Source organism: Pleurodeles waltl, chromosome 9, assembly GCF_031143425.1.
Source record: "Pleurodeles waltl isolate 20211129_DDA chromosome 9, aPleWal1.hap1.20221129, whole genome shotgun sequence".
In the NCBI taxonomy this organism is placed as follows: domain Eukaryota; kingdom Metazoa; phylum Chordata; class Amphibia; order Caudata; family Salamandridae; genus Pleurodeles; species Pleurodeles waltl.
The window spans coordinates 372,033,206-372,059,067 of record NC_090448.1 but is presented as its reverse complement, the minus strand read 5'-3'; the positions used below and the strand labels follow the sequence as shown (position 1 = coordinate 372,059,067).

Here is a 25,862-nt window from a genome sequence, read left to right as displayed (position 1 = left end):
GTGTGTGTACAACAAATGCTTAACACTACCCACTGATAAGCCTAACTGCTCGACCACACTACCACAAATAGAGTATTAGTATTATCTATTATTGCCTCTGTCAGGCCCCTTGGGGAACCCCTGGATTCTGTGCACACTATTTCTCACTTTGAGATAGTATATACAAAGCCAGCTTCCTACAGAGACCATAGCTTTTGGACACTTATTTTAACATGCCCCAAATTGGATCTCGTTTGAAATGTTTAGCCCACTAGCTATGTTTTACACTGCATGTATGAACTTGAAAAGTGCTATGGAAAATCAATTTTGTTTATATTAGCTAGAGAGTGTGCCCTAAAATTATTTATTTTGTTTGCAGAATTTATGATAGAATAATTGAGAGAAAATATGGCACCTTGAGTGGGCATGAAATGACTACTGCTGTGGTGGCTTGGAGATTCTCATCAGCCATGCATTAGTGCATCTTTGTCTTGAGGTCCTCGCGCTGTATGACTGAGAGGAACTGAATGGCTGCACGCGAAAACTGACACTTTACATCATACCTGCAGTAGTAAAAAATACAATTGAAAAAGGTAGTGTGTGGAGGCATTCGTAATATTGAATGTCCATTCAGAAGATGCAGCCACCTCAAAAAAACGCAATCGGGCTCCTACATCAATTTACCAAGTGAAATCGCACACCCTTTCAACCTGAAAGACATGACATGTATAACCTTTGTATGGCACAATAACAGCTTGTTTGCTGCAGCAATGACAAGAACTAAATGCAATTTCTTTGTGGGGAGGGGTGCATGGGATAGGCTGGGAGGAGGGCTGGCTAGGCCTCCTTGGCATACCATGCAACTCTGAGCCACACCCTGCGTGCAACGAGTGTCTTTTTGTATTTCACCATCACGCACATCTATGATTTCTCCCCCAACTCGTCACTGTAGTTAAATACCGTAAATATTGTACAGATGGGCGTCAAGATGGCGGTCGCACTCTGAGAGTGCTCTGGACCCCTCCGTCATCCGCCCGAGATTTAGCGACCCAATGGTGCCGTGCTGACCATCCCTGTGATCTCCCCGTCCAGTTGGGGTCCCAGTGTGGTGAGTGGTGGCGAAACGGAGCCCCGCTCGCGCGACGCGGCAGGAGCAAGAAAATGGCCGTCGGAGCCGGAACCCCCCGGGAGAACTGACTCGGAGCTGCTTGCTCCTTGACGTAGCTGCTTGGACCGGGGGTGCGGCGTTGGCGAGGGGGAGCCGGTGCTGGGGCCTGGAGCGCGGGTCCCGGTGGAGTGGGGGACCGCGCAGCCCCGAGCTGTGAGCGGAGCTCCCGGTGTCCCGGGCTGCGCCGCGCGCCTGTCCGGCGGAGCCGGCTGCGGGAGTTGCGGCGTCCGAGCCGCTTTGAAGAGCTGATCTCCGCCGGATCCAACCGGGCGGCGAAGGAGCCGCGATGGGAGCGCCCCCTGCGGTGGGGGCCCCCCGGGCTCCTAAGTGAGGTGAGCAACGTGCGGCAGGCCACAAGGGCGACAGTGGAGCTAGGACCCGGGCTCCGGGACACTCCGGGAGGCAATCCCCCTGGGGTCCGCCCGAACGGGAACAGACGCAGCATCCCTGTAATGAGGCCCCCCCTGTCCCCCCTGAATGAAGACAACTCCGATGCTTAAGGGTCCACGGTGGGCCGTGTACGGTGAATAAGCAGTAAACAAGACACCAAACCAGCTTGGTCTCTGAGAAACGCGCCAAGAGGGGGCTCGGACGCTCCACTGAGACATTCTCTGCCCCCCTGTCTGACTCAGCACCTAATCTTAGTAAACTTTAAATATACTCAGCCTCGCTCTGTAACGTCGAAGATCACCTTAATAGTGCAGCGCGGGGCGGGCTGGAGAGGAGACAGATGTGATGGGACCCAGGCACTGAATATGAAACACCCACAATAAAAGGCAGGGGAAGAGGCACAAAAGAAAGGGGAGCCCGGCAATCCGGATTGCCTTCTGGGCCCCGGAACAGGTGGGGCCTACTGCAGAGCACCTCATAGGTGTTGATTGAGCCGAACAGACAAGATAAAAATCCTGGGGCCCTATCAGATTGCGCGGTCGCAACGCAACCAACACATACTCATCAACAACAGCCGTGGGGCCAGCAGTCCGGCTGGAGCGGCGGCGGACCTGCAGCCGGGGCGCCGCGCCCTTGGCTCACGCCTCAGCGATCCTGAGCTGGTGGCCACTAGACGAAGCCCCAGGCACATCGGAGTAGGCCCCCCTCTGCACCGACGACCCAGCTTCCCCCGGGGGAGGAGTGGACTTACGTCCTTTGCGCCCCAAATAAAAGACCGCGACCACACAAACTTGCCGGCATAAGAGAAGCCCTGCTGAGACACGACCTGGAACACCCCAAGAAGTTACAAAACTGACCCTTGTCTCTTACGCCAAAATGGGGAAAGACAAAGCAAACAAACAACTCCCGGCCTCCCAGCAAAAGATCGACCAGTTCACGACACCAGCGGGTTCCCGGGGAGGAGGAGACACGACTGGTGGAGGTCCCGCGCCGGATGGAGTGAATGCCATCCTCCTTGCAATCCAATCATCGCAAGTAGCCGTAGAGACCAAAATTGGGGAAGTGCGAGAAGACATGGGCCTTATTCGTCAGGACCTCAGAAATGCGGTGAGCCGAATAACCGATGTGGAAGCCCGCGTCTCCCAGACGGAAGACGAATTATCCGATCTCAGAATCAGGGTAGCCCAGCTACAAACTCGAACTAGTGAGCTGCACCGTCGCGCAGAAGACGCGGAAAACCGTTCAAGGCGCAACAACCTGCGCTTTGTGGGATTCCCTGAGGGAATGGAAGAAGATAAGGCCTCCGAGTTTCTGGAGCAGTGGATTAAGACCTGGATGCCGGATCAAATTCTTTCACCTTGGTTCGCAGTTGAGCACGCACACAGGGCCCTTGCCCCGCGGCCCCCTCCGGGCGGCCCTAAACGCCCGATGATTGCACGCTTCTTTAACTTTAAAGACCGAGACAATATCCTTAAAGAAGCCAGACGCACCGAAGACCTCCATTGGGAGAATCATAAAATCCTGATCTTCCCAGACTACACCCGAGAAGTTCAGACCCGCCGCCGATCATATGAGCAGGTAAAGCAAAAGCTCAGAGCAATGCAGCTCTCATACATGCTCCTCTTCCCCGCGAGACTTAAGGTCCTCATGGCCGGAAAAGCGTACTTTTTCGAATCTCCTGAGAATGCGTGGGACTGGCTAACGGAGGAAGGCCTCGGGGCCCGGAGGGGTCCCCTGAAACCAGTCGGGGGGACCCCCCACGAGGGCCCCCCCTCATGGGGAAGCCCCGGAGGAGCCGGAGGCGCACCAGATCCCGCAGAGGGAGGCAGAAAGACTCGGGCACTCCCATTAACGACGAGATGGCTCGCGACTCCGATGTGCAGACCGAGAAAGCCCCAGCTGGACCCCCGGGACACAACACAAGCCACGGATGACAACCGCCTGAGCCAGTCCCCGGTGCTCGGCTGACTTGAACCACTGGGTCCCTATTGGGATACATTAGGAGGTCCTGGGCGTCGGCGCGCGCCCTGAGATCCTGGAGGAACCACTGAGGTTGGCGCTACCATTCCTCAGCGCAAGCCGCGCTGAACTTGAACCACGTCCGCTAAATTGCAATTGATCCGACTAAATGGAGGGGTCCACCACTCCACCCCAACGACAGTCCTCCTGGCTGTTAGGTTCTGGTTGGGTATTTGGGCGACAGATGCTTCCAGGGAGGGAGTATGGGGAGGGGGGTGGTTGGGGGGTAAAGAGTTTAAAACGGGCTTAGATAGTAAAATGTTGATTAGTTTTCTTTATTATTCTAACATTTCATTGTTGTGTTTAAAACAGTCGTCCCGGGGTCCACAGACAGGCACTCAAAACCATGTAACACCCATGCAACCCACGCCCGGCCCTCACTGACCCAGATTATTTCATGGAATGTAAATGGCCTACTAGATAAGATCAAGAGATCTGCAGTATTCAATACTCTCTGCAGATACTCCCCCTCAGTAGTCCTACTACAGGAAACCCACCTCCTTGGGACCAAGTGTCCCATGCTCGCACGAGGAGGGTACGACAGGGTGTTTCATGCAGGCTTCTCTAGAGGATCCAGGGGGGTGGCCATTCTGCTCCACCGCTCACTACCCATGGTGGTTACAGCCACGCAATCCGACCCCCAGGGCAGATTTGTAGTAGTTAAGGGGACTCTTCACGGGTCACCGATAAACCTGGTATGTGCGTACGGGCCTCCGGCAGGACTTGACGCATTCCTACTTTCGCTCCGCCATGTGGCAACGGGTCTCCCCCAGGGTATCACCCTGTTAGGAGGGGACTTCAACGCCGTCCTCAACCCTAGTCTGGATGTATCCGGCGAAATCACTGCTAGTAGAGCCGCCCGGGCCTCGAGTCTTAACAGCTGGGCTGAGAGCCTCGGCCTGTGCGAGGTATGGAGAATCTGGCATCCTAGGGAACGCCGCTATACACACACCTCGGCTGCTCACTCGACAGTCCAGAATAGACCTCGTATTTGTGCCCGCCCTAGACATTACCAGCGTTACGGGTGCGGAGTTGCTGCCCCGCGGGGTCTCAGATCATGCACCAGTGCGCGTCCGGTTGGGCGGTACGGACCCCACTAGACGCCCGATGTGGCGCCTGAACGCATGGTTCCTACAGGACAACGACTATACCCAGGAGATCAGGAACCACCTCACCCAATATTTCGAGCTGAACGTGGGATCAGTCCGATCTCCAGGTACAATATGGGCAGCCTACAAGGCTACTCTCAGAGGACAAGCCAAATACCTCCTGCGTTCACGCGAGCGGGCCAGAGATTCACAACTGGTTGAGTTGGAGGCCAGGGCGCAAACCCTGGAATGCCAACAAACGACCTTAGCGTCGGCCTCTATTTTAAGACAGCTCACTATGGTTAGAGAAGAAATTAAACACATAACATTAGAATCAGCAAAACATATCTGGAGGGCCTCGGCAGCACGAATATATGGCTGGGGGGACAAAAACTGGAAAATCCTACACTGGCTGGCCACCCGCCCTCTAGCCAACAGGGTCATACCTGAAATTGCGGAGGATTCAGGTTCGCTTTCCAAAACACCCATTGAAATCGCGCAAAGGTTCGCTTCCTATTACTCGCGCCTATACGCAGAGCACCCTCGACCTAGTGCCGAGAGAGAGTCCCCCCTCCTAAACGACATAACTCTTCCAAAAATTCCCCTTGCGATGAGGAACAGACTAGATGAATCTATCGACCTCGCGGAGGTCACAAACGCGATCGCTAACCTGGCGCCGGGCAAGACCCCGGGACCGGATGGATTCCCTGCGGAGCTATACAATAGATGCGGCGACATTCTGGGTCCCCACTTGCTCAATATGTACGAAGAAGCCGAAAGGCAGGGTTGTTTCCCCAAGGAGATCGACCAAGCCACAATTGTAGTGATCCCCAAGACCCAACCTCCGTCGCGACATTGCTCGGCATACCGGCCCATTTCACTTTTGAATACAGAGATCAAAGTGCTGTCCACGATCCTTGCATCCAGATTGAGGGAGGTGATGCCCACCCTGGTTCACCCTGACCAATGCGGTTTTATGCCTACCCGTAGTACCCGACATTGCATTAGACGATTACATCTGGCGTTAGCACATCGCAAGACCTTGTCATACACCCCCCTGGCGTTACTCCTGCTCGACTTTGAAAAAGCCTTTGACACAGTGGATTGGTCCTTCCTAGACCAAGTGCTGCATGGAAATGGGTTCGGGCCTAAATTCCGAGGCCTGGTGAGGCTCCTCTATTCTAACCCGACGCCCCGGGTGCAAGTGAATGGAGTGGTCTCCGACCCGTTTCCCATTGGTCGCGGCACCCGACAAGGATGCCCGCTATCCCCACTGCTCTTTGCACTAACAATAGAGCCCCTGGCGATACTGCTACGGGAAGATCCTTTGATCGAGGGCTGGTCCTGGACCGCCAGCCCAGAGGACCGAATAGCGCTATACGCAGACGACGTCCTACTGTACATTTCCAACCCTGCTAAAAGCGGTCCCCGCGTCCTACAAATTCTGAGCCTCTTCGCAGAGGCCTCGGGTCTGATTCTAAACCCTAATAAATCCCTCTTGGTCCCCTTACATCGTTCCCGGGACTGTGTGGACTGGCAGCACACCATCCCAGTGCGAAGGAACAGTTTTAAGTATTTGGGAATACATATCTCATTACTCCCTGAGCTGACATGGGAGCTCAACGTGACGCCGCTAACCAAAAGAATTAGATCCGACCTACAACGCTGGAAGACCCTCCCCTTAAATCTGCTTGGTAGAATAGCACTCTACAAGATGATGATCCTCCCCAGAGTCCTCTACTTATTGCAAAACTTCCCTCATCCCATCCCTAAGAGATGGTTTAGTGAGATGGATTCACTGGCACGCCAATTCTTGTGGAACGACACCCGCCCACGCCTAGCGCTGAAAACCTGTCAGAGAGATGTTTACGACGGGGGACTGGGCATGTCCAACATCCATTATTATCTCCTTGCAATGCACCTACTCGTGATCAATGACTGGGTTGGGGGCGGGTGGTCGGACCCGGCGTATCGGTTGGAACTCCGGTCGTTGGGCTACCCGCGGATCTTTGACACCCTATATGGGGGCCCGATCTCCCGGGACATCCCAGAAGTGACTAAAGTGATTTTGTTGGGTTGGCGGACGGCCCAGAAACTGTCGGGGTGGTGGGGGCGCCTTACCCAGCGGACCCCACTGTGGCACGGGAAGCACCTAAAGGAAGCAGTGAACCTGGAGGGTTTCCAGAAATGGGACAGTATAGGAATCTCCACTCTGGGTGATGTTTGGGAAGGGTCACACATGCGTTCGTTTGGGGACCTACAGAGACTCTTCTCTTTAAGCAGGACACAATTTCATAAGTACCTCCAGCTCCGACACGCCCTACTAGTACACATGCAAGTAGGAGACAACATACCCGAATATAGCCCCATGGAAGCGAAGGTACTGATGGGGAACCTGGGTAGGGGTGGTGTTTCCCAGGTATACCGTACTTTGATCACTCACACCGCCTGTTCCCTAGGGGGGCTCCGCCAGAGATGGGAGGGATGGGTGGGCCCAATGGAAGAGATGGATTGGAACGAAGCACTGATGGCCCCCCGTACTCTATCAATGGCCTCCCGCTTCCGGTTGGTACAGACCTTTTACCTCCACACAGCATACCTCACTCCCTCCAAACTACACCGGGCGGGCCTCCAACCTACAGCGGAGTGCCCGCGATGCATGAACCCCGCAGCAGACTTCTTTCACATGGTATGGACGTGTCCAGTCATAGTGACCTACTGGGGAACGGTCCTACGGGAGGTCTCGGGAGCCTTACAGGAAAACATAGAAAGGGACCCACTGCCCTGCCTTTTGGGGATCATGGGAGACACCGGGCTGAGAAGATCAGACCGAACCTTCCTTGGGGTGGCATGCCTGGTGGCTAAGAGGGATATAATGGCAGATTGGAAATCTAGGGGTGCCCCAGCTCTGGCTAAGTGGAGGCGGGGGATGGACTGGTGTGCACAACGTGAAAAATTGGTATACGAGGCCAGGGGATGCCCGAATAAATATGACAAGATATGGGGGAAGTGGGAGGCAGCAGTGGATGCCTAAGTAGTGTTTGACCTTACTTATATTGTGATGCCTGGGAACTGGGACTCGGGACGGACTAATGTCAGGTGCCACGTTGGCTCCTTGTTAAAATGTTGTATCATTTACCTTTTTTCTTCCCGAAAATTTAATAAAATGTCTTTATCAAAAAAAAATATTGTACAGATTAGGAGCCTTTGTAATCGCCTCTTTTCAGCACCCATAATCAGATTTATCATTTTGGACAACCTCTTGGTGCTACGTTTTGTTTTAGACGTGCCACAATGTATAGTAATCGCTGCCAGAATTCATATAAAAATGAAAAAGACAATGTATTGGTAATGTTGAAGTTGGCCACAAAAAGCCTGTGGCTCTTACAAAGGAAAAAAAGAGAAACACAATACAAGATCTCCCAAACTGACACGTTTGCTATAAAAAGTAGCACACAGTGGTAACAAAAGAGTGTTTTCTTTTAAGGTATTTAAAGATCAAGCAGTTTCAAATAGGACAAGTCCAAAACAAGCTAAGCTTTTGTATGCCTTATCTCTGCTACCTATGCAGTAACTTCATGTCCCACGAAAGAAAGACACATGTTTTGTGTAGCTGGAGAACGAGATAGGTATCTCAAGGCATGTACAAACAAGCATTTTTGCCTCACATTTCAACAAAGCTCTAATGAAGTAACAGAGCAGCCTCAGAAGATTTATGACCACATAAAGAAAATAAGCAATGCCCTGGGGGCAATGTCTTGAGTGCTGGCAGGGAGGGGTCCTGGGGGGGAGGGGAGAGGGAGAGGGAGACTTTCTGCGATGCAGGGGCATGTGGTGTTTGTTTAGAAAATAAGCTAATTTTAGGAGCCTTTGTTTAGTAAAATAAGCTTATTTTAGGAGCAGGGTAGAGGACAGCACTGGAATAAAGCCAAAACAAATGTCAGCAACATGGGAGAAGGTGGGAGGATCGGAATGCTGCAATAAAACGCAGGCTGCTACCAGCCCAAAAGGGAACACCAAAGAAATGTCAAAAAAAGTCTGTCACAGCAACAGATAAAGAAACCAAAGTGGAACAACACAGTAGTAGGTCACTGCTCTGAAACAAAACAAAAAAAAAAAAGGAGGGAGAAAAAGGCAGAACTGACCACTAGCGAGCAAGAATTGTTATAGGACACGGCAACCGACAAATTAAACTGCTTTAACCAACAGTATAAGTATACACCAGGTCGAACGCTGACGCTCGACTTAAAACTGGGATAGCAACATTTTGTTGCTCACTACCTCTCAGCCACAACGGGGAAAGGTGGGGGGGAGGGGGGTTTGATTTATAATTCTGAAGTTCAAAAATATACCATAAAAGATGTATGTGGTTTCTCTTTAGGGACTGTGGTAAATTTATTTTTTCGGAGACCAACGATGATGAACATGTTTGTGACATTGTGCTATCTAGATATGGGGCCATGCCATATTTTATTTTTTAACACCGCCCAGAATCTCTCAGCCTTGGCTTAACAAACACTAGTAGTATCTCACAGCTAGAGCATGCAGCCTTTGACCTATTTCAATTATCTTATTTTTTAAATGTACAATTTTCCTGAACCTAGAGATGTGACATGTAGAGGAAAAAACAGGTTGCCTTTAGATGCTTAGAAGGTGATGGGTAGATCATACTACTTTGTAGACTTTTGTAGTGTGCATCCTAGCAGGAGTCATCTCATTCTTCTGCTTGTTGATAAAGTGATGACAGTAAAGTTGGGCCAACCACTAGAGAAATCTGCAAGCAATAATAGCCATGTCAGAACACAAAGCACCTTCTAAACAAAAACTAAATTTCCTGGAAATGTCATACACTAATCTGGCAAAGAAAAATTCTACTATGAAAGTATGATAGCTTAGCCTGTTAAGTAGACCACACTAATTTACACAAAACAGCAGAATACCATTTACCAGCCTTCTTGTTTAGCCAAGAGACAATGAAGGAAGTTGTATGGGATGATCACATGACAGAAATAACTCATGGGAAGAAAATCATATGAGACTAATTCATTACCATAGAATTCCAACTATCTCTACTTAATTTCAGAAAATGCAGTGTATGCAGATCAAAACCTATTACCATTTGAGGTGTAATGGTTGAGACACCGTCATTAAACATTGATGATATACTGGACACCCTTGGCGTGGTAATCGCCGAGACATTTTTCTTTCACTTCCTGATTTTGCTGTACTTGTTCTTGTTAGCATTTGGGCTCTCTGCACTTTTCACCATGAGCAAAATGCTTGTGCTCTCGCTTCTTTAAACATGGTAAAATTGGAATACACACAATTGGCATATTTAATTATACATTCCTAATAATTGGTACTACCTGTACCCAGAGCCTGTAAATGAAATGCTATCAGTGGGCTGCAGCAGACATTGTGCCACCAGCTGACATAGCACTACAAAACAAGTCTCAGGCCTGCCACTGCAGTCTTTAGTGCAGGTTTAATCTACCATTTTGACGCAGCAAAATAAATAGTTTGCCCAGCCTAAACCTTCCTCTTTAATACTTATAAATAAATTCTATGGTAGGCCCTACCGGCTTATAGGGTAGGGGGCATGTACTTAAGTTTTACATGTCCTGGCAGTGAAACACTCACAAAGTCCTTTTTCACTGTTGCTAGGCTATCTCTCCCATAGACTAACACTGTGTTATCTTATTACACTTAATAAGTGCTAACTTCAGCTTGGGACTGTAGGAGGCTGGACTGGCTTGTAGTGAGTACCTAGGGGTACTTGAACCTTGCACCAGGCCCAGTTATCTCTTATTAGTGTATAGGGTGTCTAGCAGCATAGGCGGATAGATAATGGTAGCTTAGCAGAGCAGCTTAGGCTGAACTAGGAGACGAGTGAAGCTCCTACAGTACCACTTAGTGTCATATGCACAATATCATAAGAAAACACAATACACAGATATACTAAAAATAAAGGTACTTTATTTTTATGACAATATGCCAAAAGTATCTCAGTGAGTACCCTCAGTATGAGGATAGCAAATATACACAAGATATATGTACACAATACCAAAATATGCAGTAATAGTATTAGAAAACAGTGCAAACAATGTATAGTTACAATAGGATGCAATGGAGACACATAGGGATAGGGGCAACACAAACCATATACTCCAGAAGTGGAATGCGAACCACGAATGGACCCCAAACCTATGTGACCTTGTAGAGGGTCGCTGGGACTATTAGAAAATAGTAAGGGTTAGAAAAATAGCCCACCCCAAGACCCTGAAAAGTGAGTGCAAACTGCACTAAAGTTCCCCAAAGGACATAGCAGTCGTGATAGGGGAATTCTGCAGGAAAGACACAAACCAATAATGCAACAACAATGGATTTCCAGTCGAGGGTACCTGTGGAACAAGGGGACCAAGTCCAGAAGTCACAAGTAAGTCGGAGATGGGCAGATGCCCAGGAAATGCCAGCTGTAGGTGTAAAGATGCTGCTACTGGACAGTAGAAGCGTAGGTTTCTGCAAGAACGACAAGGGCTAGAGACTTCCCCTTTGGAGGACGGATCCCTCACGCCGTGGAGAGTCGTGCAGAAGTGTTTTCCTGCCGAAAGAACGCCAACAAGCCTTGCTAGCTGCAAATCGTGCGGTTAGCGTTTTTGGATGCTGCTGTGGCCCAGGAGGGACCAGGATGTCGCAAATTGCGTCAGGACACAGAGGGGACGTCGAGCAAGACAAGGAGCCCTCTCAGCAGCAGGTAGCACCCAGAGAAGTGCCAGAAACAGGCACTACGAGGATGCGTGGAACGGTGCTCACCCAAAGTCGCACAAAGGAGTCCCACGTCGCCAGAGACCAACTTAGAAAGTCGTGCAATGCAGGTTAGAGTGCCATGGACCCAGGCTTGGCTGTGCACAAAGGATTTCCGCCGGAAGTGCACAGAGGCCGGAGTAGCTGCAAAAGTTGCGGTTCCCAGCAATGCAGTCTGGCGTGGGGAGGCAAGGACTTACCTCCACCAAACTTGGACTGAAGAGTCACTGGACTGTGGGGGTCACTTGGACACAGTTGCTGGATTCGAGGGACCTCGCTCGTCGTGCTGAGAGGAGACCCAAGGGACCGGTAATGCAGCTTTTTGGTGCCTGCGGTTGCAGGGGGAAGATTCCGTCAACCCACGGGAGATTTCTTCGGAGCTTCTAGTGCAGAGAGGAGGCACTCTACCCCCACAGCATGCACCACCAGGAAAACAGTCGAGAAGGCGGCAGGATCAGCGTTACAGAGTTGCAGTAGTCGTCTTTGCTACTATGTTGCAGTTTTGCAGGCTTCCAGCGCGGTCAGCAGTCGATTCCTTGGCAGAAGGTGAAGAAAGATGCAGAGGAACTCGGATGAGCTCTTGCATTCGTTATCTAAGGAATCCCAAGAGACAGAGACCCTAAATAGCCAGAAAAGAGGGTTTGGCTACCTCGGAGAGAGGATAGGCTAGCAACACCTGAAGGAGCCTATCACAAGGAGTTTCTGACGTCACCTGGTGGCACTGGCCACTCAGAGCAGTCCAGTGTGCCAGCAGCACCTCTGTTTCCAAGATGGCAGAGGTCTGGAGCACACTGGAGGAGCTCTGGGCACCTCCCAGGGGAGGTAAAGGTCAGGGGAGTGGTCACTCCCCTTTCCTTTGTCCAGTTTCGCGCCAGAGCAGGGCTAAGGGGTCCCTGAACCGGTGTAGACTGGCTTATGCAGAAATGGGCACCAAATGTGCCCATGAAAGCATTTCCAGAGGCTGGGGGAGGCTACTCCTCCCCTGCCTTCACACCATTTTCCAAAGGGAGAGGGTGTAACACCCTCTCTCAGAGGAAGTCCTTTGTTCTGCCATCCTGGGCCAGGCCTGGCTGGACCCCAGGAGGGCAGATGCCTGTCTGAGGGGTTGGCAGCAGCAGCAGCTGCAGTGAAACCCCGGGAAAGGCAGTTTGGCAGTACCAGGGTCTGTGCTACAGACCACTGGGATCATGGGATTGAGCCAACTATGCCAGGATGGTATAGAGGGGGCAATTCCATGATCATAGACATATTACATGGCCATATTCGGAGTTACCATTGTGAAGCTACATATAGGTAGTGACCTATATGTAGTGCACGCGTGTAATGGTGTCCCCGCACTCACAAAGTCCGGGGAATTGGCCCTGAACAATGTGGGGGCACCTTGGCTAGTGCCAGGGTGCCCACACACTAAGTAACTTAGCACCCAACCTTTACCAGGTAAAGGTTAGATATATAGGTGACTTATAAGTTACTTAAGTGCAGTGTAAAATGGCTGTGAAATAACGTGGACGTTATTTCACTCAGGATGCAGTGGCAGGTCTGTGTAAGAATTGTCAGAGCTCCCTATGGGTGGCAAAAGAAATGCTGCAGCCCATAGGGATCTCCTGGAACCCCAATACCCTGGGTACCTCAGTACCATATACTATGGAATTATAAGGGTGTTCCAGTAAGCCAATGTAAATTGGGAAAATTGGTCACTAGCCTGTTAGTGACAATTTGAAAGAAATGAGAGAGCATAGCCACTGAGGTTCTGATTAGCAGAGCCTCAGTGAGACAGTTAGTCATAACACAGGTAACACATTCAGGCACACTTATGAGCACTGGGGCCCTGACTAGCAGGGTCCCAGTGACACATACAACTAAAACAACATATATACAGTGAAAAATGGGGGTAACATGCCAGGCAAGATGGTACTTTCCTACAGGGACCAGCTAGAGAACTGCTATTTCCACTCGAATGAATTGTAACTTAATATCCTTTCTAACAGTAAAGTTGGATTTTAAGTTACAATTTTGAAAATGCCACTTTTAGAAGGTTGCCATTGTTCTGCTGAAACCAACTGTGCCTTTCTACCAGTGTCCAGGGTCCATGGGTGTGGAATTATAGCCCGACGCCCAGGACATGTTGTTTTGGGCCATGGACAAGTTTTCATGTTTATTTTGTCCTAGGGATAAGTAGGCACAACCCCCTACAGCACAAACCCTTTGGCTTCCAGTACCACATAATGGAACAGCGAAGTGAATTGTCTGCAGTTGAGCTAACATTTGATTCCATATGTTAATGCTGTTTGAACTTGTATTTATGGTTCCTTAATGTACAGCCCTTATTATAAGAGTGAGTGCTCTAAATAAATGTTGCAAACTCAGACTCCACCACGGAGAGTGGTTACAGAAAAAAGAAATGTGTGCACACGTTTGCAAAGTGTAACTATATGAGGCTATGTAAAATGCTCCCAGAATGCTCTCTGATTAGATGCACATATGTGCAGAAGCTTGAAAGCAGGATTGACGATTCTTTCAGAATAAAATGCAACTAGGGAAATATTTTGCTAAACTACTGTAAAATTTTAGGTACCATTTCTTTGAAGCATTTAGTAAAATGTGTTGATGCATGCTATTATCTTTAAAAATATCAATAATTGAATATCAATGTAACTACGTTCAACAAGATTATGGGAAATATGAAAATAAACAAGAACTGGCAAAACATACAGATCTGATATTGGAAGTCAGTTGTTTGTTTTGATTTTATCAATGTGTGTCTTGTTTTGACACTGTTTTTCTAAAACTTCATTGCCGTGTGAGCTGCCAGGCCCTAACTATCATAACAAACATTAACAAAAAGCACAAATATGTCTTGGTCTCAAAAAGCACACATTGCCACAATAGTTCCTGGCACTAAACAAAACGACTTGGTATGCCAGTATGCTCCTTGTGAAAGAGCAGAAGGCTATCACAAAAGTAGACCCATGGTGTACATCACTGCATTAGTGCAGATTTATTTATTTCATTAATACACACAAGAATTCAAAGATGTAGGCAAGGAAATTGTACTCCTAAAAAATGTTTGTTAACTGCATTACAGCTTTAGCAAATATGCATGTGTAGATTTGCTCATGCGAAAATCTTTTGAGCTTTTATAAGCTCACTTTCTCTCCAACCACCTTTTCCTAACCCTGGAAGAATTTTTACTTCTGCCTTGTCCGGAGTAAATTTTCAAACGTTTGCATTACAGCAAAGGATTAGAGAAGAGCTGGTGAAAACCCTTAAAAAATGCAGTTAGCAGGTTTGCACAGACTTGATTGGGCATTCCAACCCTGGAACTTTTGCTGTCCGCTACCTCCAGACCTGGTATGTAGACTGCGGAAAGGGGGCAAAATATGGATATTGCTAGTACTCAAGTTGTACTATAGCATTAGGCCTGGTATAATAAGAGAATTAATTATCGGAGCTCTTATATAATGATACTGCTGCTATAATTTGCCACTGCACTACATGACATCAAAGGGCCAGTAGATTATTTTACAGAACAAGTAAATTTATGAAGCAACCTGTCACATGGACAAGTAGCTATTTTATTAAGTTCCACACCTCTGCTTTTCAGGCATGGGAACAAAGAAGGCCTAGGTGTGAGGGCAGTGGGTATTCCTGAAAGGATGGCTGGGTAGGCGCTCTGCTCTGCACTGACTGTACTTGAAAGGGCCCTGCCTGCAGCACACAAAAAGGAACCTAACACCACTCCTGCCCTTGAATGTGTCACCCTTGACAGTTTGGAGACAGAACCGGGGTAGACCTGACCAGAACCTGCTTTGAGGTTGGCCAAGGAGTTCATCTACACAAAGGCTGGCATCAGATATAAAGGGTGGCGCCTTAAGAACAGAACCCTTCATCAGAACTCTTCTGGACCTGTGGAAAATTCAGAAGGTGGACTGCCCTGCTGTCTGCAGAAGGAATCTTGGACGTGCTTGCCTTCTACCCAGGCTTTCCAGGAGTGAGTTTAATGGTCAGCTGGCTGACCTCCTGTTTCAGCTACATGGACACAACAAGCTTTCCTGCAACTGCCCAGCTGATCAGCACCAACTGAACCTGCTTGAGCCCTGCGGTTGGCCTCTGCTATAGTAGGTCCTGATTCCCAAGAGGTGCCCCTCAGGTCCTAAACCCTTGGCTGCCATTAGAGTGTCGATGATCGCCAACGCAAAGCTCCAGCAAGACCAGTCCTTCATGCCGCAGCAATTGCCCATGTCGACTGCTGCATTTCCTGTGGTCTGTGAGGCCTGGCCTGCTCCTTGGGGTCCCACAAACAGCACTATTCACGCTGATTGGAGAATGACAGTTGGCCTGAACCTGTGACTTAACCTCAGTCCAGTGCGACCAGAAAACCACGTGTCGCTTTGTGCTTTTTGGCTCTAATTTCACCTATAACTTTAAAGATGAATATCTCCAGATCTACTGATTCGATTTTTTCCATTCTAGGGACATTTTATTTATTAAAAATTACTCTACTTTTCTAAATTGTTTCAGACTTTTTCTTGTGTTGTATTTTCTCTTTATTACTGTGAGTGCTGCATAAATACTTAACACCTTGTCTCTGAATTTTATTGTGACTTTTGTGGCTAACCCCGACAAGGACTGTGTTTATTATTTGAGCGGCATTTACCCCCTCTCAATTAGTACCCCAATTTCTTATAATTATTTAACAAGGTAATGGAGGATTTCAATGACTTTCTGCAAGTGGAGGCCCCTCATGTTAGAACAGGGTAGGATGAGAGAAAGCATTATAATTTTGTTCCTCATTGTGAGGGAAAAAATGATGCATTTCTTGCCTGCCACTAATAACCACTGGACTTAAAACGACTCACTGTGACAAGACAGATTCTTTCAGACATGCCACAAATCGTTTAGAACATAAACTCAAGTAATCTGCAGTTTGTCCTTTCGTTGCACCTTCCCCCACCAGTTTGAGGGAAATTTTAAGCAAGACTCTGGAGCTACATCATAATTGAACTACCTTGTTCAAAGCTTCAACCAAGACATGCCTATCTTAGGGCAGAAAGCAGAATGTGCCACTCTTGACAACACAAAGGGATGACTGGGAGTGGGCACTTGAAGACTTTCAGCACTCCGTCCATCATCCTTTTGTGTGTCAAACATGGAACAATAATTTGCAAATCAACCATCAGCCTTAAGAAGAATTCTATGTACAACCCGCCTCAAAAACCCAATTATTGAAACATAATGAACTGGGTTGTTATAGCCCCGATCCCAAATCTCCTTTGGAATCACTTTATCTCTATGACCCACGACTTTGTCTCAGTGATTAGTAAAAAGGTATTTTTCATCTCACCAAACAGGAAAACTTCAGAACTGCTGAAAATTTGAGCCCTACCCACTGTAGGCTGGGCACTATAAAAGAGCTGGCATCCCAGCATCCTCCTTTTTGTTTCCGGTATCGAACCAAGAAAAGGGCTCCAGATTTAGAAGTGCCTACATAGTAGGGGGCTGGAGAATTGCTGATACATGGCTTTTGGACTAGTAAAAAGTCAGATAATTTGTGTGTCTCCTCAATCTACTGAAGCAGTGCTCTGAATGCAGTTAAGGGGGCTCACTTAGGCATGTGCGATGGTACTTGCTGCTATACTACCCAAGTTTAATATCGGCTGCTAAACTTCCTGTGCTAAATATTGCTGTTTTTTCTTGTGCAATTGGAAAACATACTTCTAAAAGAAAAAGGGTAAACGTACTTCTTACACGGATTCCTCAAGGTTTGCTTCGCTTAAGAACTCTCTGTACGGAAAAGTGATGAGAAGGAAACAATTTTAAAAATGTTTGTTTCTTTATATAGAGTAGCCTAGATGCGTCCTCCGAAAAAGTTCCATGTCTGCAGCTGTTGGTGTCACTGGTCACCTGTGTTCTCCCCCTTGCCTTTTATGTGTACGCCAACTGCGTCATCATCTGCCCTTTGCTGAGATGCTGATAGTGGTTTAGGTGAGCTGGTCCCTTCTCCCACTACCTCCATAACAAAGGGGGCATCTTCTTTTACACTATCTAGAAGGCGGGACTTGTACTTTGCTTCACAGAGACCTGCCAGCTTGCAGTGAAAGCAAAACCTATACCACCAGAAAATTCTGTTACCTGTCATTTAAGGTAAATACTGCTGTGGTGTGGCTGGGAGACAATGGTTGTAAGTGATCCTAAATAGCGAAAACTATCATTTGATCAAAGAAGGGGCTGTGAGGCAAGAGGGCGACACTATCTGCTCTCTAGCCAACAGTGAGGTGGACCAAGACACCAAGTTAATCCTCCTGAAAATGAACGGCAGACCCAAATCAATTGCGGTCAAAATAGACTTACTAACAGACATGCCTCAAGACAGGATTATCCAGAACTGTGCATCACCAATATTAACAACACAACCAAAAGGTTGTCAGGGTTACTGAAGCGTAGGGAAAAGAGACTTGCACCTGTTAAAGCCAAGAAAGAACAAGCATTTACAATGCAACGGGTCTCGCGTTTGCTCATGTTAGAGCTGATCGCGTTGTAAACTCCTAACCCGACTTTTCACCTATCGGGCAAAAGTGCATTTATATACATAACCCGAAAAAGTGAAATTAACTATGTAAAGCGCTCGACTTCTGCCAAGCGAGATCGCGCTCGTAAATTAGAGAAAAAGAAGTCCACGAGCCCGATGGAAAACAGCGAACCTCGCATGTTTTCTGTACTTGGTTGCTGCGCGCCAGGAGGGCTAGTCACCGGAAAAGGAATGAGTTATGCTTGCCTTCGACTAACCAAAGCAAGCAGATTTTATCAGGCAAGCCCACGAACCAATAAAAAAACACTGACGTGAAGTTGACAGGGCTCCGAGCCCTTTTCTAAATACAAAAGAGTCTCGCTGCGATACGCATGCGCGAGCGCATGCAACGCAGGCTCGACCCTAAAAAGTAAGGTCTCGCTCTTGGCGCAACATGCAACATAAAAATGTTTAGGTCTACTGGAGTCCACTGCACTCTGAAACCTGAGCAACTGAAAGAGGACCTCCTTATTGGGCTGTATGGCAGAGAATACTTTTAGAAAGTTCTCTGGCACCCAGCCTAAGACTATCATTGCTTGCTTCCTCACTTATCGAAATACTACTCCGACTGCCCATGAGGCGGGGCTGCTCCAAATCCAGGGCTCGGCTCTATCCATCTACCCAGACTTCACAGTGGCAGAAGGAAAGAAAGACCTTCCTTAACGTCTGAATACCTGGAATAAAATATGAACTGCTGTGCCCGGAAAAGCTCAAGATAAAACTTTCAACATACAACATTCAGGTACATCCTATGTCTTTCGACCATCCAGAGGGGGAGGGTATATACATTAAAGCTCATATCTTAGCAGTGAGGCTGAAAGCCTGACCGGAGGGAGGTTGGGGGGGGGGGGGGGGGGGGAGTGACATCCCTAATAAAAGCTAGGCCACATGTAGTGTATACAATAACGGACTTGTGTCTTAGATTAACAACGTCATTGCCGTCAGGAAAATGGGTTGGGGCTTGGAGGCAGAACCGTTTCCAAGATCATGTTTAAACTACATACCTCTCAAAAGTTATATAATTTCATGTACTAAAAGGTGAAATACTTCCATATAAAAAAAAAAAAGAAAATATATATATATCATTTTTATTTTAAAGAGACTATCATATTTTGACATCAATTTTGTTGCATGTTTGTATACAACAAAGTAATTGATATGTTTTTGATAGTCTGGCCTGAGGCAAGGTCCTCTGCCTGAATGGCTTAACTATACAAAACTCAAAGATACTATTTCAACATATATGCTATGTAGGACCAAGCAAGCTGCATGTTGCCTACATCCATCGAAGAAAGTGTCATCACTTCACTTCTGACACCCAGCATGAGACAACAAATGTGCTTCATACTGCCCACAATCTTTATTCACTATAGACAATAACACGTATGCTACAGTCGTGGTTGCCAGATTCCGGCCTCCCATGGACAAGCTGGTCCTTATGGATTGCTCAGCATTGGTGCCAAACTAGTTCCCAACACATAACCTACATGCCTCTTTCCCAATGATACACCAGGCAAGGCCCAAATGGAGGCTGCGTTGGTTCTTCTGGACACAGAGAAGAACAATGACTCTTTATAGAGGTTATTCCTACACAAAGTGCTAAGGGGGATGGGCATGGGCTCTGATCTCCTTTCTAATCAAGTTGTAATGCACCTCAAAGACGGCAAGGTTACGAGTCAAGCACAGGCTAACAACTTAAACATATTCAACTGACACGAAGGCACTCACTATCCCAATAAACTTTGCCATAGTCAGGAAAACCCTTGAGCACCTCCTCAAAGAACGTTATTCTTCAGAGGCATTTCCTTTCCCACCCGAAACTTCCTAGCACTCCGGTATGTCAATGATATGAAGCTGTGTAAAGGATTCTGAGAGAAAATACCCCCCCCCACACACACACACTTAGCAAACTCTGTGCTATAGAAACTAAGTGGAGTAAATCTGAAACACCTCAACAAAAGCATTAAAAAGCAATACCTGTCAATCCAGAGCTGCTGGCAAACTCACTCTGTTCAGTATCTTAATATCCTTCTACATCATTTCCACAACACAGTTACAGATATCTATGACCATATTCTCAGCCTGATAACCGAGAAAATTGCACGTTGGATCAAACTCCCCCTAGCCACGGCAGGCAGGGTTGACATTATTAAAACAGCTATACTTCCAACGTTTTAATTCCTCAATAACATCTCGGTACTAAGGCAGGCAGTATCCATGCAAGTATGTTCTCCACTCATTACACTCACGAGAGGGAGGGGAAACTTAGGATGAGTTGGTCAACACTAACAGCACCCTATGACAGGTGGGTCCGATATCCTAAAGGGATATCACTTTGCCGCACAAGCTCAGTTTGCGATGTACGGGTACTACCCACACATGCACTGAAGAACACTAGCTGCACACTGGCTCCATACAGATCACACTTGACTGTTGCGCGCCTATTCACCATTCTGATACGGTGAACAATGCACAGCATGTACATTGCTGGGATGTGTAGAAATGCAGGGTACAGTGCTTGGTATTGCTCGGCTATGCTCCTCCTGGGTATTCCATCACCTACTATGTCATCTGAAGAGCTCATCAACAAAAAAAAAAAGTCCTACTGGAGAGAGACTGCACCACTGTGGGTCATCAGTTCCCAGCGAGCAGATTCATCACACTTAACCCGTTTTTTATTTAATTGATTTTTGCATGAACTAACACATCATATAATCAAATACAAGCAAGGAAGGAAGCACATGCCAGTAATATCTGAAGTACATCACTCAGTAATATCAACACGGTAATCAAACAGATAGGGATCATGCAATACAGCCGTCCCCTGATCTAACTCAATGAAGTCCACGCTCCTGTTCCCAGCACAGGGCAATGCTTTCCATAGTATCTCCCATGGGTCAACAAAATCCAGTCTCCACTGCCACAGTGTATCACCCCGGACAGTTCTATCTTCACTTGCACCAGACCATCTCACTCATTTCATTTATGTATCTCCAGTATCTTGATGTAGAAAGTAGGAACGCAGGGGGCCCCGTATAGCCTTAGGTCGCAGAGTTTTTGGGATCATAGTATAGTAGAGTTCCAATTGGTAATTACGTACACCATGTCTCACGACTTCCGTGCCAGGTGTAAGAAATCCACATGTGGTATCCCGCATCTGGTGCGTTCTCTGAGTTTCTTTAAGAATAATGTGTTAATGGGTACTATATGGTTGCTGGATGTATTTAAAATGAATACGTTGCAGTCTGCTGTTAGGTGACAATTCTCCAATGTGGCTATAGCAGTAGGTCCACTCAGAGTCGTAGGTCCACGCAGAGTCTCCTCCTGGATCCATCTCCCACTGTGCTCCTAGGTTCGGCATTGAGGTTAAGGCTTGGATAGGAGTATAGTTTTGTCACCACACGTTCAACTGTGGGGGTGAACAGAAACAGCGTTAGCGTTTTTGACTCTGAGGGTTCTTGTGGGAAAGTCAGATAGACCTATTTGCACAGTGCCTGAAGCCTGTAATATGTATAGGTGCCCAACAGAGAGGGCTCCTGTCCCTCCATCGTCTTTGGGCACTCTAGAGACGGACCCAATTGGACTATGTCACCCATCGCATGTAATCCTTATCTAATCAATTGTCAGAGCATACTTGCATTGCAAGTAAGCGAGTGTAACGGGTATTGGTTCAAGGCCTGTTTAAGGCAATAGAGTATTGAGGAGCTGGGTTTTCTATGCATTTTATTCCATGCTGCTTGCATACATGCTACTGTGTCGATGTCTGTTCAGTTGCAGCGTACACTTGTTCAGTTTCCAAGGGATGACACTTGCCATCTGCTAGTAACTATCAACTATGTCAGACTGAAACTCACATGCAGACTAACTACTACTCCTTTCCAGCAGAGCCATCCAAATTTACACCACATATTGCAGACATGTGTCTGCACTCTGCATCCAGATGGGTATCTGGGTTACACAGGCTTTTCATCTCAATGAGCAACTTGTCCGCCCTCAAAACAGCCATGCGCAAACACCACCAACTCATCCGGACCACCAAACGGTCCTTCTACAAAGAACGCAGACACAACAACACACACAACAGCAAGGAACTCTTTGCCATTGTCAAAGAACTCACCAAACCCAAATCCAGCACCACTGACCCTCCACACTTCAAAAATCTCTGCAACTCCCTCTCCAACTACTTTCACCGCAAAATCGCAGACATACACAACAGCTTCACAGCATCAGCACCCACCATCACCACCTCAGACACAATCAACACCACAACACTCTCCCGCACCAACCAACTACACACCTGGACCCCCACCAATGACGAAGAATTCGGCAAAAACCATGAACTCCATCCACTCAGGCTCCCCAACAGACCCTTTCCCCGCCACATTTTCACCAAGTCCAGCCAAATCATCGCTCCCCAGCTCTGTGCCGTCATCAACAGTTGCTTCGACACCACAACCTTCCCAGACATTTGGAAGCACGCCGAAGTCAACGCTCTTTTCAAAGAACCCAAAGCAGACCCGGAAGACCTCACAAACTACCGTCCCATTTCTGTTCGCTGAGAAGATAGTAAACGCTCAACTTTCTCGCTTCTTAGAAGAAAACAACATACTCGACGCCTCCCAGTATGGAATCCGCAAGAACCACAGCACTGAGACGGCTCTCATCGTCTGCACAGACGACATCAGGACCAGAGTGGACAAGGGCGAGACTGTCGCCCTCATCCTCCTAGACCTCTCAGCAGCTTTCAACACTGTATGCCACCAAACCCTCCGCGCATGCCTTTCTGACGCCGGAATTTGCCACAAGGCCCTGGACTGGCTCACCTCCTTCCTCGCCGAAAGAACCCATAGAGTTCACCTCCCTCCTTTCTGGTCTACAGCCACCAAGATCATCTGTGGGGTCCCCCAAGGATCCTCCCTCAACCCAACCCTCTTCAACATCTACATGGCTCCTCTCGCCAACACCCTCCGCCCCCACGGCATCACCATCATCTTGAATGCAGACAACACCCAGCTCATCATCTCCTTCACCAGGAACCCAGCCACTGCCAAGTTTAACCTGCACGCTGGACTCCTCGACATCGCCAAATGGATGACAGCAAGCCACCTCAAATTAAACTCAAACAAAACAGAGATCATCATCTTCGGCCCCAAGACAGCATGGAACGACTCCTGGTGGCCCACCACCCTCGGACCACCCCCAACACCCACCACCCATGCATGCAACCTTGGCATAGTTCTAGACTCATCTCTCTCCATGACCCAGCAAATCAACGCCATACCATCCTCCGGTTTCAACACCCTTTGCATGCTACGCAAGACTTTCAAATGGATTCCGTTAGAAACAAGAACAGTCACCCACGCCCCTCATCAGCAGCAGACTGGACTACGGCAACGCCCTCTACGCAGGGACCACAGACAATCTTCAAAGAAAACTCTAGCAAATTCAGAACGCAGCTGCACGTCTCATCCTCAACCTCCACCTCCCTCGCCACAAACACATATCCACCTACCTCAGATCCCTACACTGGCTACCCATCAACAAAAGGATCATTTTCAAAGTCCTCGTCCACACTCACAAAGCCCTCCAAGACACTGGACCGGCCTACCTCAACGAATGAGTAAACTTACACAAACCAACTCGACAACTCTGCTCCGCCGACCTCGCTCTTGCTACAGTCCCCTGCATCCAACGCACCACCTCCGGTGGCAGATCCTTCTCCCAACCCGCCGCCAAGACCTGGAACTCCCTCCCCACCAACCTACGCAACACCCAGGACCTCCTAACCTTCAGAAAGCACCTTAAAACATGGCTTTTTGAGCAGTAACCTGCAACCCCCCCACACCCCCCAGCGCCTGGAGACCCTAACAGGTGAGTAGTGCGCTTAAGAAATTATTTGATTGATCTCCATCCGGACTGAGGTCACACATTCAGCTCATGCCACTTGGAACAGAGATTTGGACTTGAAAGTGAGCAGTGACTCTTGGTGTATTCAAACGGCAGCCATTTCACAGAATCATAGACACTAAATGTAATAATTGAAATTCATATTATGCATGTATTACATACACACTGGCTTCTCCTTCTGATAAAATTGCAGCTTCTATTAATCCTAAATGCCGTAGATGCCAAAACAGCAAATGATGGACTTTGTCACCCTAAGTGGGAAGGGTATGCCCAGACACGGGTCCTGTGCTCATGGTGCCACTGGAATCAAGCTAGCCTGGCTGATATGGGGTGATACCCTTAAACCGGTCCCAGGATGCTAGTTTCCAGTCCAGGTAGGACCCGGCCTTGCAGTTTGGGCTGGACTGTTCCCATCGGAGACATAGTCAAGACTGATTTGCATATGGCTGGATCCGAAATGAAGTGGCAAGCAAAAAAAAACAAGATGAATTGAACCCGGATCTTTCTGGCTGGGGGGTGAATGTTTGCATTGTTCACCATTCCGTCCATCATCTGTTCTTTTTTCCCTTAGATGCCATAACAGCACTGCTGATTTCTTGCACTTTACCTGAACAAGAAGTATCCTACGCCGTTGAACACAGCACTATATCACCCTTAGGCCTGGCCCCTTTAATGGCATTACTAGGTTACAGGTATGCTCAAGCATCAATGGGGTATAACTGACAACTCTAGAATTAATACTCGTTGAGGTTATACTGCTAACAAGCATTAGCAATGGGTCTGGGTTTACAAGAATTAAACAATGAGCTGGATAGTTTCAGGCATATGCTCATTGTTGTGTGATATGTCTCGATACAGTAACGGGAAATTCACAGTCACTCAAATACTGGATATGACATATTTACTTGTGAGAAATCGTCACTCGTGTCACAGGTTTGACAGCGGAATGTCACTCATATGTACAGTAAAATCATAAAGGTGCAACACAAGGATTCTGAAAACTTGGCAGTTGTCAGCAGAATAAAACCACCTCATTGCCACGGTTTGACTTCTAATGCGCTCAAAGTAAAAAAAAAAAAAAAAAGCGGGCACCTTCTTTGGGAAGCATAAATCATAGTAGCTTCTCATTTTTATGGGCTCTTAGGAGCGCCCACACACCCTTTTCAGTATAACTGTAACGCGGCTAATCAGGTGTGGACGCTGGCTGAGTCCACGAAGTTAGGTGGTCTGTAAACGTATCTGCTCCAAACAATTCGAAAGAAACTGAAACAGAACGAGGGAGGGAGACCAGCCTCACGCTGCGTGGAATTTGAACACCAAACACGGGCGAGCAGAGCACCCTACACTTCACGCAACCGCTAACAGCGCAGGATCGGGCTTCATACGGTGTGAGTCAGAAATTCAAAACTCCACTCCCGTTGCATAAAGTATGTGGGACCGCAGATGACCGACACTCCCGCCTCCATTACTTACAGGGGAACTTGTGACACACAACGTACCTGCTACGATCTTCGCCTTCTGTCAGATGGCACGCTCCAGACCCTTAACTAGATGACTTTTGCCAGTCCCTAACGATCGGAGTCCGGGCCTTATTTTACTGGAAAGCACCGGTTACCCATGCAAATGTTACCGTTCTTGTAACTTCCGCCCGCACGAGAACCACCCGGCCTGCACAGCACCACGCCACGATCGCGTCACTTCCTGTCGTTTCTTTCAGAGTTCAACCCCCGTGCACATAGGATTTGGTGAGTGGACTTCCGGCGACGAGAACCACCCGACCTTTACCTCGGATCAAGTCTGCGTCGCCTGTGGTCAGCCCAGGTGAGCTGTTACCTTATGGTTGCAGCTTCTCACGCGTTCGCCACCAGTGCATGTAGATGCGCATATCCAAAATACATTACCCAGTCTAGTATCTTTTTCCCCTCCTCACCAGCTAGGA

At 48.0% G+C, this 25,862-nt stretch overlaps 1 protein-coding gene across 3 annotated transcripts in view; it reads right to left on the bottom strand.

Moving 5' to 3' along the window:
• Positions 1-25,619, bottom strand: part of LOC138259318 (transcription elongation factor SPT5) — a 377,499-nt gene extending 351,880 nt beyond the window's left edge. For all 3 annotated transcript variants that reach the window (XM_069206950.1, XM_069206951.1, XM_069206952.1), the window contains exon 1: positions 25,423-25,619. The gene's annotated coding sequence lies outside the window, so the exon portion shown is untranslated. The remainder of the gene's footprint in view (positions 1-25,422) is intronic.
• Positions 25,620-25,862: the final 243 nt, after the last annotated feature.